Here is a 16,191-nt window from a genome sequence, read left to right on the forward strand (position 1 = left end):
CTCTCCTAGCATGTAGCCTATGGCAAGTTTAGTAGCCCAAAGTGACTAAAATTGTAAAATATTCTTAATTTTTAAGCTAATAACAAAATTCCTTTCACTAACTGCAGCATGTACACCCAACGAAATGAAATACCTAACCAATGCAATATTTTAAACGCCTACTCCATTTGTCACAGGATCGAATCTCCTAAAGACTACACCTACGCAAGTGTCGAACAACTTCATACTTGTATTTCAAAGAAAAGAAATCAAACACATTTACCCTCATGCATATACATGTTGAGAGTTGAAGACTATGATAAAGCATCGCAATACTTGTTGAACAATTAAAAATAACATGGTGGCAGGAACAAATTGTAAATTCATTGCGATATTGTTAATTGAAATATGCGAATAATTAACCAACAACAGCGTCGTCAGACGCAAAAGCATACATCATTCAGTCAAAGCGCAGTCAAGGCGGTGGGACCAACATCAACTTTTACACTCATGTTAAGGCATTAAAGTGGACTCCCACAAAACACCAGCTGTATAAAAAACTGACCAGCATCAGCCATAGAAAATACAGCACGCCATCCTATCTGATCGCAAAAGGTAGAGTAATAACCAACACTATTAAAAAAGCAGACCATCAGTCACCAATACAAACAAAAATCTTTATACGGCTTACATTATTGGGTCTTATTCCCCCCACAATATGAGGTAAATATTAACTAAGCAAAAATCAGGAAAGAATTCGAATTTCATATTGCAGCACCTTGAGTCATGTCGTTTGATTTTCACTCTATTCTGTATACAGTACCAAGTGATTAGCTCGCTGCATCTAAATGTTCCTGTTGACGCCAATGGTCGTACTGATCTCCTTTCGACTTTCCCTCAGTATTGCCTTATCCCTTCCTAGTCTGAGTTGAGCAGGATTTTCACTGTCCTTCATCTCAGCTCCAAAGTATCACATCCGCGTTGCTTCCCCATATCCATAACTTGGATCGCGTTGCCACAAAGTTTTTCGCGCTTCGAAAGTTCATCATCAACAAACCTCTGGCTCTAGTAGCCAGGTTGTCCGAACTCTGATTTCCTTACCTGATTATAGCCCAACAATCAAATGATGAGAATTGTGTAAGCGTCGGTTGCTCTCTTGGAATCCATAACGGCCTCTGACTTCACTCTCCTCGTTATTTTAGTCCCCATAGTTATTTGATTGTGTGGTCACTCGGATATTCACTTGAAGGACCGTGTTATGATCTGGCAGGCGACCACTGTGATGTCACAGGAACAGGAGAACCATCCAGATTACTTTAAATAGCCTTATAACTTGCAAATAAAAACACGTACAGCAGATGAACTATAATCTCTTGTTTCTTGACGTGCTCGTAGCTTCTGCAGAAGTGGCTACTTGCAAGCTTCAGACTGCCAGCATTTTTACCGATCCACTGTCTGATCGGTGACAGTGGATCGGTAGCATGTGATGTCGGACACAATGTCTGAGATGTCTGTTTTATCCAGCGACAGCAAAGCGGCAAACCTCTAAAAATTTAGATTGGGCCACATAATTTTCGAGTTTTTACAATCCGCACTTTGTGATTATCTTTTATTCGTTGCCCTTCGGGCCTGACCCCGAAAACTAAGGCCATAGATTTCAGTTACTCTGAAATCTTTTAGATGTTATGGAATGTTATGGAGGCCACCGAAGCGCAGAGGTTATCATGTCCGCCTATGACGCTGAACACCTGGGTTCGAATCCTGGCGAGACCATCAGAAAAAATTTTCAGCGGTGGTCTTCCCCTAATGCTTCTTCCCCTACGCCATGTAAAACTTCTCTTCAAAGAGGTGTCGCACTGCGGCACGCCGTTCGGACTCGGCTATAAAAAGGAGGCCCCTTATTATTGAGCTTAAACTTGAATCGGACTGCACTCATTGATATGTGAGAAGTTTGCCCTTGTTCCTTAGAGGAATGTTCATGGGCAAAACTTGCATTTGAAATGTGTTAGGTAGTTCCTAGTTAGGCAATCGAGCTTGCTCTGCTCCAGAATTCTCTAGGATATCTCAGTGGAAACTGTGAAACTTGCGAGACCAGGAACTACTTTCGTGCTAGGATTACTCGCGTCCATTCCTGCATTCGCGGTATTCGTGTTTGACACACGACTTCAATCATGATTTCAGGCATTCGGCGCAAAACCTTCGTAGTACCCTTTCGTTTATTGGCCACAACGATTATCCGTCGATGCACAGTGGGATAGAATCGAAAAAAAAAACAAGTAGAAAATATGCAATTTGGAATGTTTAGAGATAATAGTTTGAAGTTTGGAATAGTTAGAGCTGAGGTGTTATCGAGATCATGTACACAATTTCAAGGCCCTAGGTGATCCGCACTACGCTTGGCAGGGGCTCCGTTTTTTCTCTTAGCCTTAGAGTCTTTTCTTATAAAGGGTGATTTTTTTGAGGTTAGGATTTTCATGCATTAGTATTTGACAGATCACGTGGGATTTCAGACATGGTGTCAAAGAGAAAGATGCTCAGTATGCTTTGACATTTCATCATGAATAGACTTACTAACGAGCAACGCTTGCAAATCATTGAATTTTATTACCAAAGTCAGTGTTCGGTTCGAAATGTGTTCATTCACCGTAACGTTGCGTCCAACAGCATCTTTGAAAAAATACGGTCCAATGATTCCACCAGCGTACAAACCACACCAAACAGTGCATTTTTCGGGATCCATGGGCAGTTCTTGAACGGCTTCTGGTTGCTCTTCACTCCAAATGCGGCAATTTTGCTTATTTACGTAGCCATTCAACCAGAAATGAGCCTCATCGCTGAACAAAATTTGTCAAAATTTGAACACATTTCGAACCGAACACTGATTTTGGTAATAAAATTCAATGATTTGCAAGCGTTGCTCGTTAGTAAGTCTATTCATGATGAAATGCCAAAGCATACTGAGCATCTTTCTCTTTGACACCATGTCTGAAATCCCACGTGATCTGTCAAATACTAATGCATGAAAATCCTAACCTCAAAAAAATCACCCTTTACTTTATCTGTGTGTCTATGGAGGCCACCGTAACGCAGAGGTTAGCATGTCCGCCTATGACGCTGAACGCCTGGGTTGGAATCCTGGCGAGACCATCAGAAAAAATTTTCAGCGGTGGTCTTCCCCTCCTAATGCTGGCGGCATTTGTAAGGTACTTTGTCATGTAAAAACTTCTCCCCAAAGAGGCGTCGCACTGCGGCACACCGTTCGGACTCGGCTATAAAAAGGAGGCTCCTTATCAATGAGCTTAAACTTGAATCGAACAGCACTCATTGATCTGTGAGAAGTTAGCCCATGTTCCTTAATGGAATGTTGATGGGGAAATTTGCATTGCTATGGGCCTGATGTTAAAAATCGATTCAAGCGCGTTAGTCAGCTGGGCTCTTATAGCCCCACTTATGCCAAGCAACATATCGTTTGCAGCCTTATAATATCAAGCTGTGTTAAGGACCCTCCTCGTGACTCTTGACTTATTGAAGGCTTTGCTGGGATCAGCCCTTTTCTTGTGGTTCTTGGTTATCAATGGAATTCTTAGGTCCTTTGAGGAGGAAAGAGTGAACGTGGCTGCCTATGCTGATAACGTCGTGCTATTGAAACTGTGTAGAAGAGCGATCTTTGTTATCAATGGGATTCTCAGGTCCTTTGAGGAGGAAAGAGTGAAAGTGGTTGTATGTACTGACAACGTCGTCGTTTTGATTGGCGGTCGCTTTGTCTCTTACACCACGGTTATCCTTCAGGGCGTGCCACGAAAGCTGTGTAGAAGGCGATAGCCAAAGGAATTTGCATAAACTTTAAAAAGCTGTTGTTGTTCACAACAAGAAGGAAATATGGCGAGTTCTACGTCCTCGATGGAGTAAAACTGTCGCTCTTTCAGGAGGCTAAATACCTGGGCGTTATTTTTAACCATAAATTGAACCGGAGAGGAAACGTTGAGGAGAGAATCAAATTGGGCCGAATGCACCCAATTGGTGGATTTGGTGACTTAGGCCAAGTACGATCCACTGAATGAACACAACCGTTATTCGGCCGATCCTCAATCATGGGTGAGTGGTGTGGCACTGGGCTATAAGCGGTATGATGGAGAGGGTACAGGGAAATGCGACAGTGCAGATATCAGGAGCGAGAAGGTTTCCTCCGATAGCGAAACTGAATGCGATACTTACTCTGAGACCTTTACACTTGTAGTTGGAGTGTGCGGCGTTGAAGTCTGCCCTAAGACTGAGGGAGCCAGGGACATATCGCTCTATTGATTTCGGGCATACGTTTGTTCTGCGGAAGGCCGCTGGGGTGGGACCACTACATGACACTGGCGGGGCGGATCTTTCTTCGATGGTGACCTGGAGGTTGTCTTCCCGTGTAGAGAGCTTTGGGGCGGGGACGCCCCGCCTCTTTATGTTCCTCTCTTTACACGAATGAGTCCAAACTGGATGGGGCATGTTTTTATTTGAGTTCCGAAGAAATAGGGAGTCACATAGATTTCTGAATGGGTGCAGAGACTTTCGCGATCCTTAGAGCCTAGGATGTGATGTTGAGACAGGAGTGGTACAACTCTCAAACTGTAACCGTTAATGTGAAGTCAGGCGCCACTGAAGGCCCTGTCTGCGGATCATGTAAAGTCGAGGCTTGTCGGGAGATGTAAAAAGCTTCTCTGACGTTTGGGGGCTGCGGACAGATTGTGTTGGCTTTCGGGCCATCAAGGGGCGGCGGAAAACGAATCGGCTGACGAGCTGTCCCGATTTAGGTGGATGGACTCTGGAAATGCGACGCCAAAGGGGGAAACTTCCTATGTGTTGGCTGTTTGGGATGGTAGATGACTACTATGGCTAATGCGCAGACTAGGGGGGGCTGGTGTTGTGGTCTACAGGGTTGCCAAGGCCCTGAGGCCAAGGTTCTTGGGAACGAGGATATCGATTGTGCTCGATTCCAAGAACAAACCAAGTTCACCCCAGCTTGGTTTGTTCTTGGAATCCTGAGCGGCCACTGATAGGTTGGTGGAATCCTGACCGGCCACTGAAATGTCAGGTCGCTAATATGGCGATGGACACAAAAAGATGAAGATTTCAGTAGGATCTGTGGGGATGAGGAGGAGTTAAAGACGGTTGAGCATCTGCTTTTCATGGCATAGGATTATGGATGAACACTAAGGTAAGCGAGTAGTGTGGAAGCAAGCTTCTGATTTTGGGGTTGTACTAAAAAGTCCACAAGATCATACGTCTACGATGAAAATCGAGCTTCCAGACAAAAATTTAAGCCAAGTAAATAGTTAAGAACTCCCTAGTGCATCACAAAGGCATTGAACACCTCTTCTCTTCACTCAGCTCTCTACAGTGTTTCGACTCCCGGGTCATTCTGAACTTCTGTAAGGGTCAGGGATGGCTGACGGGGTTTGAGAGTTATTTCGGTCTCGATGCGGGCTCTTCTTTTTCTTTATCTTTTTCTAACAGCTTTCATCTCTCTCTCCTCACTATTACATTTCTTTCTGGGACGAACACAATGAACCAGCGGTTTCTGAGTGCACTGGTTGACAACTACTGTTTCCAGGCTCGCGTTCTTTAGCATAAACTAAGATCAGTCAAATCACTCATTTTAGGGTATATCCAACACTCTCCTGTCAGATCTAAAACATTGAATTACCAACTATTTATGTGGAAGCCTGTCATAAGGGCTATTTAGGCATAAGATGTCAAATTCCCATAGAGGGAAGCAGGAGCACAGTTCACTGCAATGTAATCAGCATGACTGTATTGATGAAATATTGGGCCACGTTAGAAAGTGTACCCATACAAGGGTTACAACCCACAGAATCGACCGATTGGCTTTGGAACCCATCAGAACCAGTGTTCCCGGCTATAACGCCGATTGCCTGGGTTCGAATCCTGGCGAGAACATCAGAAAATGTTTTCAGTGGTGGTTTTCCCCTCCTAATAATGGCGACGTTTACCAGATACTATGCCATGCATAGAAGCCATATAAAAACTTCTCCTCAAAGAGGTGTCACACTGCGGCAGGCCACCACTTTGTAAAGAAGTTTTAACATGGCATGGCATACCTCACAAATGTAGCCGCTAAACATTTTTTTTAATGATCACGTCGAGATTTGAACCCAGGCGTTCGGCGTTATAGGCGAACATGCTAACCCCTGCGCCTCAGTGACCTCCCCTTTCGAATATCAATTGTAAATAGACTTTAAAAAATCTGTAATTTTTCTTAAACTTCAAAAATAACTACTCGATCGGCTACGCCAATAAAAGTTGTACCAGCTTCAATGCAACCATAATGGTGTAGAGTATCCAAAAACACCCTCCCTCCGAAAAAAAATCTTTTGAACATTATGCATGTCGACAGAATTGTAACAACATATAAGTGGGTGGATGGTTGTTGCCACTGCCACAAATATGGACGTTTGGGGACGATGGCGTGGCAAACGATGTTGTCCAACCAAATACGGCCAAATGTAGCAACATACAATGGTGGGTCGGCGTGGTGGTCTTTTTGGTTATCTGAAATGCGCATGTGCAACAAATGAAATTACTTGTATCGCTCTTTTTCTTTGTTGGTTAAGAGCTGATAATATGGCCAACGACGGCGTCAGCGCCAACAAATGCAACAAAATAAGGAATAACAAAAATTGTAATGATACAATTCACTTGTGGGCATTCCATGCCACACCAAAGACCAAAATTAAACTACAATTCCATATACAAAGCCTGGCCATATGAATAAAAGTGGCTTAATTTTTTGTTTAGTGAGCATACATTTTAAAGGAGTTGTAGTAAGAGACCAACAGGTACAGTGGTTCATTGGAAACATTGCAACTGTAATATAAATGTACGGTTGGTATCGGACAATGGCGGCGACAGGGATACCATAGAACCGATTTCTGGCAGTATCGCCTAATCAGTATGTGATCAGTTTAGCAGTAGTTCGTCTGAAGAATAACAGGGCAGCAGGAGCCGAAGAATTGCCAGCTGAAATAGTTATTGAATGCTTGAAGCATGCAAGAAGGTATAATCCCTTTAACTTCGGTTATTCTGTGGTGAGAATTGTTGTTTCAATATACTCCTCACTTCCTTTATCCAAGAGGTGGAAAGGACCTCTGATGATTTCCTTGGGGACAGCACAAGGTTTCTCGTAGCCAGGCAGTCAGAAGTTATTGCCAGATAGCCCTTCATTCTGGAGTAAATGTGACCCGAATTAAATATTAAAACCGAATGCTACAACTGCATAATCATCGACTATTGAAATCAGTTATGACCACAGGAAGAAGGCTGTGAAAACGGCAAAATAAGAACAAGTAATAAAAAGGTGTTAAGTTCGGCCGGGTCGAACTTTGGATAGCCACCACCCCAGCTATATATGTAAACCATCTTTCGTCAAAATCCAGTGCAAAATTCATACCTTAAGCACCATAGCAGCTATATCACTATATGTTCCGATTTGGACTAAATTGTGTATAACAAGCCATTATTCAATTGTGTATAACAAAATATTGGTCTTTTAAGTAGCTTTATCTAAAAATAAACCGATCTGATCCATATACAACTTGAATGTCGAAAAGCCTAACATAAGTCACTGTGTCAAATTTCAGTGAGATTGGATTATAAATGCGCCTTTTTTGGGGCCAAGATATCAAATGGAGATATCGGTCTATATGGCAGCTATATCCAAATCTTGATCGATCTAGACCAAATTGCAGAAATATGTGGAGGGACTTAACTTAACTCACTGTCCCAAATTTTAGCAAAATCGGATAATAAATGTGACTTTTATTGGCCTAAGACCCTAAATCGAAGGATCGGTCTCTATGGCAGCTATATCCAAATCTGGACCGATCTGAGCTAAGTTCACGAAGGATGTCGAAGGCCCATACACAACTCACTGTGCCACATTTATCATCAGCGAAATCGGATGATAAATGTGGCTTTTATGGGCCTAAGACCCTAAATCGGAGAATCGGTCTATAGGGCAGCTTTATCCAAATCTGAACCGATCTGGGCCAAAGTGACGAAGGATGTCGAAGGGCCTAAAACAACTCACTGTCTCAAATTTCAGCAAAATCGAATAATAAATATGGCTCTTATTGGCCAAAGACTTTGAATCGACTGATCGGTCTATATGGGGGCTATATCAAGATATAGTCCGATCTTCAAACTTAACCTGCTTATAGACAAAAAAAAAGAATCTGTGCAAAGTTTCAGCTCAATATCTCTATTTTTAAAGACTGTAGTGTGATTTCAACAGACAGACGGATGGACATGTCTAGATCGTAAAAATCTAAGACGATCTAGACATGTCCGTCCTCCTGTCCGTCTGTCTGTTGAAATCACGCTGCAGTCTTTAAAAATAGAGATATTGAGCTAAAATTTTGCAGAGATTCTTTTTTTGTCCATAAGAAGGTTAAGTTCGAAGATGGGCTATATCGGACTATATCTTGATATAGCCCCCATATAGACCGATCCGCCGATTTAGGGTCTAAGGTCCATAAAAACTAGATTTATTTTCCGATTTCGCTGAAATTTGGGACAGTAAGTTGCGTTAGGCGCTTCAACATCCATCGTCAATTTGGCTCAGATCGGTCCAGATTTGGATATAGCTGCCATATAGACCGATCCTCCGATTAAGGGTCTAAGGTGTAAGTCTTTCTTCAATTTGGCCCAGATCGGTTCAGATTTGGATATACCTGCCATATAGACTGATTTCTTGATTTATGGTTTTGAGCCCATAAAATGCTTATTTATTGTCCGATGTCGCCGAAATTTGGGACAGTGAGTTAAGTTAAACCCCTTGACATACTTCTGCAATATCGCACAGATCAGTTCAGATTTGGACATAGCTGCCATACAGACCGATATCTAGGTTTTAGGTTTTGGGACCATAAAAGTGAGTTTGGTTAGGCTCTTCGAAGTCCTCCTTCAATTTTGCCCAGATCGGTCCAGATTAGAATATAGCTGCCATATAGACCGATATCGCGATTTATGGTCTTGGCCCCATAAAAGGCGCATTTATAATCCGATTTCACTGAAATTTGACACAGTGATTTATTTTAGGCTTTTCGACATCCGTGTCGTATATGGTTCAGGTCGGTTTATTTTTAGATATAGCTAGTGTACTTTTAGTATTTGGTCCAAATCGGAACATATTTTGATATAACTGATATGGGACATAAGGTATGAAATTTTCGCCGAATTTTGATGAAAGGTGGTTTACATATATTCCCGAGGTGGTGGGTATCCAAAGTTCGGCCCGGCCGAACTTAACGCCTTTTTCCTTGTTACCCTTTGGGGAGTGATTTGGAGAAGAGGTGATGCCCTAAATACATGGTCCTAAATTTGGATATCAAATTCGTATTCTACTCCCAAATACCTTTATTTGAGCCCCATATTGCGATGGTCAGTAAAAAATTGCTGCTTGTGGGGTATTGTGGGAAAGGGGTTGACCCCCAGAAAATTGGTCCCGAAAGTGGGTATCAATTCTTGCTCTACCCTCCAATACCTTTCATTTAATCTCCACATTGACATGGTCAGTAAATATGGCCGATTTAGGATTGTTTTGGGGATTGGCGTGGTCCCCCAAACACTAAGCCCGGAAAATATATCAGCAACGTGCTCTATTCTCGTATATCTATATATGATATATTTGTAGCCCATATTTTGGGAAAGCGGCTGACCCCCAGAAAACTGGTCCCGAAAGTGGGTATCAATTCTTGCTCTACCCTCCAATACCTTTTATTTAAGCTGCACATTGACATGGTCGGTATATATGGCCGATTTAGAGGTATTTTAGGGATTAGGGTGGTCGCCCAAACACTAAGCCCGGAAAATATATCAGCAACGTGCTCTATTCTCATATATATATATATGATTTATTTGAACCCCATATTGCCAATGTCCTCAAAATTGGATATCAAATTCGTTTTCTAATCTCATTTAAACTCCTTATTGCAAAAGTCAGCAAATATGTCCGGTTTGGGTTATTGGCCCTAAAAACTATAAATATTTTGTTCCACTCTCTTTACGACCCAAATTGTCGTGGTGAACAAATTCGTCCTATTTGGGGGTTGTTATGGTGGTGGGACGTCCCCTCGACAGTTGGTCCCTAATGTTGATATCAGATTCATGGTCTACTCCCAAATACCTTTAATTGGAGTCCCATATTTCCATAGCCGGCAAACGTGACCGGCTTCCTATTTGGGTGTTGTGGGGGTGGGGTGGTCCCGTAAACACTTTTCCCGAATATTGATATCAAATTCGTGCTTTACTCCCGAAGACCTTTCATTTGAGCCCCATATGGCTATGGTCGTAAATTTGTTCCCTTTGGGGGATGTTTTTAGGGAGAGGCGGCCCCCCAAACACCTGGTCCCATATTTGGATATTAGATTCTAATTCTACACTCAAATTTTTGGATATCAGATTCGTATTCTATTCGCAAATACCTTTCATGTGAGTCCCATATTGCCATGATTGGTAAATTTGTCCGATTTAGGGGTGTTTTGGGGGTTGGGGTGGTACCTCTAGCACTTGGTTCGACAAATGGATATCATATACGTTTTCTTATCCTTAATACCTTTCATTTGTGTCCCATATTGTCGTGATTGGTCTAAATATATGTTTGGTAGGTTTTAGGGCGGCCCCCCTAGGTACCCCATCCGCAATTTGGATATCAAATTTTTAATTTTAGGGTACTATATGAGAGCACACAAAATTTCGCTTAAATCGCACCACCCATCTCCGATATCTGGCGTTTCTGAAAATTAGGGTAAGGGGGAGGGTCCCCCCCTTCAGATATCAAAAAATGTAGCACCCTATTTTCACCACGGGATCATTATGCATCATCTGTGAAAATTTCAAGAAAATCGGTTCAGCCGTTTCTAAGTCTATAAGAAACACACAAACCGACAAACAAAGAAACACTAATTGATATTTATATACAAGAAGACTCCTTTAGAGGTGCAAAAAAAGTGAACTAATCGTTTTTACAATTTTATTACTCGGTTTTCTCAATTACCGCGGTAAATGCATTCTTGCGATTAGAGTTTAGATCTTTAGCTCCTTTTGGGTACTATAGAACCTTGAAAGAGAATTTCAGCAAAACGATTTCGGTTCTCAAATATATTAAAGGTAAAGTTAAACTGAAGTACTGGTGCGTAAGAAGGTATTAGGTCATCGCTTAGCTTGCAATCGGTTATGTTATACATGTGGTTCTGTAAAGAAGTTCATTAGCAAGTATGTACGAGTACGATGTATTTTCACAAAAGCAGATTACACCTACCCCCTTTATGGGACATACGTATGGCAAGTTGGTGCTTCGGTACAATTCAATCGTTAGAGTTTTCAATATGGGATTTGAGTATACCCGACTCAATGCTTCGCATGCCTTCATTCTTAGATTTATGAATTTTATAACATTTTTGCCTTTAAAGGGCCTTGCATCCAGCAAAAATTCCACTTCGGCATTTCCAGGCAATTGTTGTCTCAAAACAAACATTAGACTGTATGCATGTTCTCTGTCATTCAATTTCTTCAATGAACAACCATATTCAACCACATAATTTGAAAATGTTGTACATGTGAAGTTGAAGATTTGCAAACCGATAGAACGTTTGGCAGACTGTATTTGTACTTAGAGGTTTAATAGAGCTTTGTCAACATTTTTAATGGAAATTTATCAAAACTTGCCTGCGACATCTGCATACAGCCGAGAATAATTAAAAATATGTTGATTCTGGACATCATAACTAATCGGAAGTCAAACGGAAAATAATGCTTAGTTTTACCAAAACGAAAACTCTTTTGTTGTATCTACACATTACATTTCGTTTAATTACTTGACTTTAAATGGAATTTCCGTTTTGTCAAGAGATAATCGAATGATGCATAACCAATTTAAAATAATAATAACAATTTTAAATTTGATATGGTATAATGTAACCCTACACTGTTAGAAAAAGGACGGTACTTTGCCAATACCGGCAAAATCCGATTGAATGAATTTAACCATATTTAGGTCGGATGTCGGGAAACTCAGAAAAAACTCACTGTTTCGAGTTTCAGCGAAATCGGATTATAATTGAGGCTTTTGTGGGCTTAAGATCCTTAAACGGCAGATCGGTTTATATGGCAGCTATCTTATATATAAAATCCAATTTGTGTTTGTTTGTTTGTCGGTTTGTTTGTTTGTTCCGTATAGACTCAAAAACGGCTAAACCGATTACCTTGAAATTTTCACAGATTGTTAAAGTTGGTCTGGAAGCAAACATAGGCTATATAATTTTTCGATATCGGCAGCTGACGGACCCTACCCCTTACCCCAAAGCACCACCCAAAAATAAAAGTGGACCGATCGGGACAATATGGGATTCAAATGAAAGGTATTCAAGAGTAGAGTACGAATTTCCCCCTTACCCTAATTTTCAGAAACGCCAGATCTCGGAGATGGGTGGTGCGATTTTGTGTGCTCCCTTATAGTACCCTAAAAATAAAAATTTGGTTTCCAAGTTTCGAATGGGGTACCTAGGGGGGCCGCCCCACCCTAAAACTTACAAAACATATATTTAGACCAATCACGACAATATGGGATTTTGGATAAGAAAACGTATCTGATATCCAATTGTCGGACCAAGTGCTAGGGGGACCACCCCAAGCCCCAAAACACCCCTAAATCGGACATATTTACCGACCATGGCAATATGGGACTCAAATGAAATGTATTTGCGTGTAGAATACGAATCTGATATCCAAGTATGAGACCAAATGTTTGGGGGCCGCCTCTCCCCAAAGGGGACACATTTACGACTATAGCCACATGGGGCTCAAATAAAAGGTCTTTGGGAATAAAGCACAAATCTGATATCAATATTCGGGAAAAGTGTCTATGGGGCCACACCACCCCCACAACACCACCCAATTAGTAAGTATTTGCTGACTTTTGCAATATGAGGCTCAAATGAAAGGTATTTGGGATTTGATAACTTATTTTGGGGCCATGTGTTTAGGGGACGCCTCATCCTATAAACTCCTCTTAAACCAATGGCAATATGGGGTTTAAATAAATGGTATTTGAAAGAGAACACGATGCTGATATTTTTTCAGGGCCAAGTGTCTGAGGGACTTCATTTCTGAAGGTAACTTCATTTCCGTTGGGAATAAAGAACAAATTTGATATCTATTTTCAGTGCAAAGTGCCGGTGGCCGCCCCAGCCCCAAAGCACCCTCCAAACGGTTCATATTTACCGGCCATGGCAATATGGTGCTCAAATTAAAGAGATTTGGAAGTGCAGCACGAATTTGATATCCATATTTGAGTCGAAATGTCTGAGGTGACATCCCTCCCCTAGAAAGCACTTCTCATTACCCTAATTTAAAAAAAAAAAAGAGGAACCGAGCATGGCGATCTTCTCACACATCAATTAATGCTTTCCGCTTCAAGTTTAAACTCAATGATAAGGGACCTTTTTTATAGTCAAGTCCGAACGGCTTTCCGCAGTGCGACACCTCTTTTGGGAAAATGTTTTAAATGACCATGCATGGCATTGTACCTCGCAAATGTCACCAACCACCGCTTTGTCCAATGTTCTCGCCAGGATTCGAACGCCTCCAGCGTCATTTGCTACAATGGCACGAATTCGATATCAGCATTCAGGGCGAAGTGTCCCCACCCTTAAGAGATATTAGAGAGTTAAAGAAGGCGTGGCGGAGCGGGCCCGGTTCGGCTATAACCCAAATATAGTCCGATCTGATCCATATTTAGATCGAATGTCGGGAGCCTTGAAAAAACTCCCAGTTTCAAGTTTCAGCGAAATCGGATGATAATTGAGGCTTTTATGGGCTTAAGACCCTTAATCGGCAGATCGGTCTAAATGGCAGCTTAGGGAACTCCCTGATTCATTCTACAGTGTTTCGACTTCTTATCCCTAAATTCCACAAATGACTGGCGACCACACAGGCCTGGCTGGAGGGACGTGTTGGCGATGTCCTCAAATAATTTGGCATGGCTGACCGTGTCGAATACCTTCGATAGGTTCAGTGCCACGAGGACCGTCCTATCACATGGCCTGGGCTGATTAAAGCCACTGCAAATGTGTGCGGTGATGGCATGCAAAGCTGTTGTTGTGCTGTGCAGTCTTCAAAATCCATGTTGATGCTCGGCGAATGGAAATTCTCCTACGAGGCTCGGGAGGAGTAATGCCTCAAGCGGCTTTGCCACTCGTGAGAGAAGGGAGATCGGTCTGTACGACTCCCCCAAACTCTGGTCTTTTCCAGGCTTCAGTAGCGGGATCACTTTGCCCATTTTCCAGACATCGGGAACTATAAGAGTGTTCAAAGACAGGTTGAGGACAGTGGTAAGGTACTCAACTCCAGGTGAATCCAGATTCTTCAACATCAATGTAGAGATTCCGTCGGGTCCCAACGCCTTAGATGATTTGGCGCCACGCATGACATTCGCAACTTCGCCCACGGTGAATTTTAATGGCTGTTCATCGGCTCGGAGACCACTAATACGGCAAATGGCTCTCCCCCCTGTAAATCGGACATATTTACCGACCATGGCAATATGGGACTCAAATGAAATGTATTTGCGTGTAGAATACGAATCTGATATCCAAGTATGAGACCAAATGTTTGGGGGCCGCCTCTACCCAAAGGGGACACATTTACGACTATAGCCACATGGGGCTCAAATAAAAGGTCTTTGGGAATAAAGCACAAATCTGATATCAATATTCGGGAAAAGTGTCTATGGGGCCACACCACCCCCACAACACCACCCAATTAGTAAGTATTTGCTGACTTTTGCAATATGAGGCTCAAATGAAAGGTATTTGAGATTTGATAACTTATTTTGGGGCCATGTGTTTAGGGGACGCCTCATCCTATAAACTCCTCTTAAACCAATGGCAATATGGGGTTTAAATAACTGGTATTTGAAAGAGAACACGATGCTGATATTTTTTCAGGGCCAAGTGTCTGAGGGACCACCACACCCCCGAACACTACCCTAAATCAGATATCGTGAGGCATATTAGCCAACCATGGCTATATGGGATTCAAATGAAGGGTATTTGGGAGTAGTTTACGAATATGATATTAAAATTTGCGTTCAATTTTTGGTGGCGCTTTGCCTCCTAAAGATACGTCAAATGGGATATTTGACCCATTATGGATATATGGGACTCAAATGAAAGGTATTTGAGAGTAGAAAGCGAATTTGATATCTAATTTTGGAGCCAAGTGAAGGTAACTTCATTTCCGTTGGGAATAAAGAACAAATTTGATATCTATTTTCAGTGCAAAGTGCCGGTGGCCGCCCCAGCCCCAAAGCACCCTCCAAACGGTTCATATTTACCGGCCATGGCAATATGGTGCTCAAATTAAAGAGATTTGGAAGTGCAGCACGAATTTGATATCCATATTTGAGTCGAAATGTCTGAGGTGACATCCCTCCCCTAGAAAGCACTTCTCATTACCCTAATTTAAAAAAAAAAAAGAGGAACCGAGCATGGCGATCTTCTCACACATCAATTAATGCTTTCCGCTTCAAGTTTAAACTCAATGATAAGGGACCTTTTTTATAGTCAAGTCCGAACGGCTTTCCGCAGTGCGACACCTCTTTTGGGAAAATGTTTTAAATGACCATGCATGGCATTGTACCTCGCAAATGTCACCAACCACCGCTTTGTCCAATGTTCTCGCCAGGATTCGAACGCCTCCAGCGTCATTTGCTACAATGGCACGAATTCGATATCAGCATTCAGGGCGAAGTGTCCCCACCCTTAAGAGATATTAGAGAGTCAAAGAAGGCGTGGCGGAGCGGGCCCGGTTCGGCTATAACCCAAATATAGTCCGATCTGATCCATATTTAGATCGAATGTCGGGAGCCTTGAAAAAACTCCCAGTTTCAAGTTTCAGCGAAATCGGATGATAATTGAGGCTTTTATGGGCTTAAGGCCCTTAATCGGCAGATCGGTCTAAATGGCAGCTTAGGGAACTCCCTGATTCATTCTACAGTGTTTCGACTTCTTATCCCTAAATTCCACAAATGACTGGCGACCACACAGGCCTGGCTGGAGGGACGTGTTGGCGATGTCCTCAAATAATTTGGCATGGCTGACCGTGTCGAATACCTTCGATAGGTTCAGTGCCACGAGGACCGTCCTATCACAT

The sequence above is a fragment of the Stomoxys calcitrans genome, chromosome 5, assembly GCF_963082655.1.
Source record: "Stomoxys calcitrans chromosome 5, idStoCalc2.1, whole genome shotgun sequence".
Classification (NCBI taxonomy): Eukaryota; Metazoa; Arthropoda; class Insecta; order Diptera; family Muscidae; genus Stomoxys; species Stomoxys calcitrans.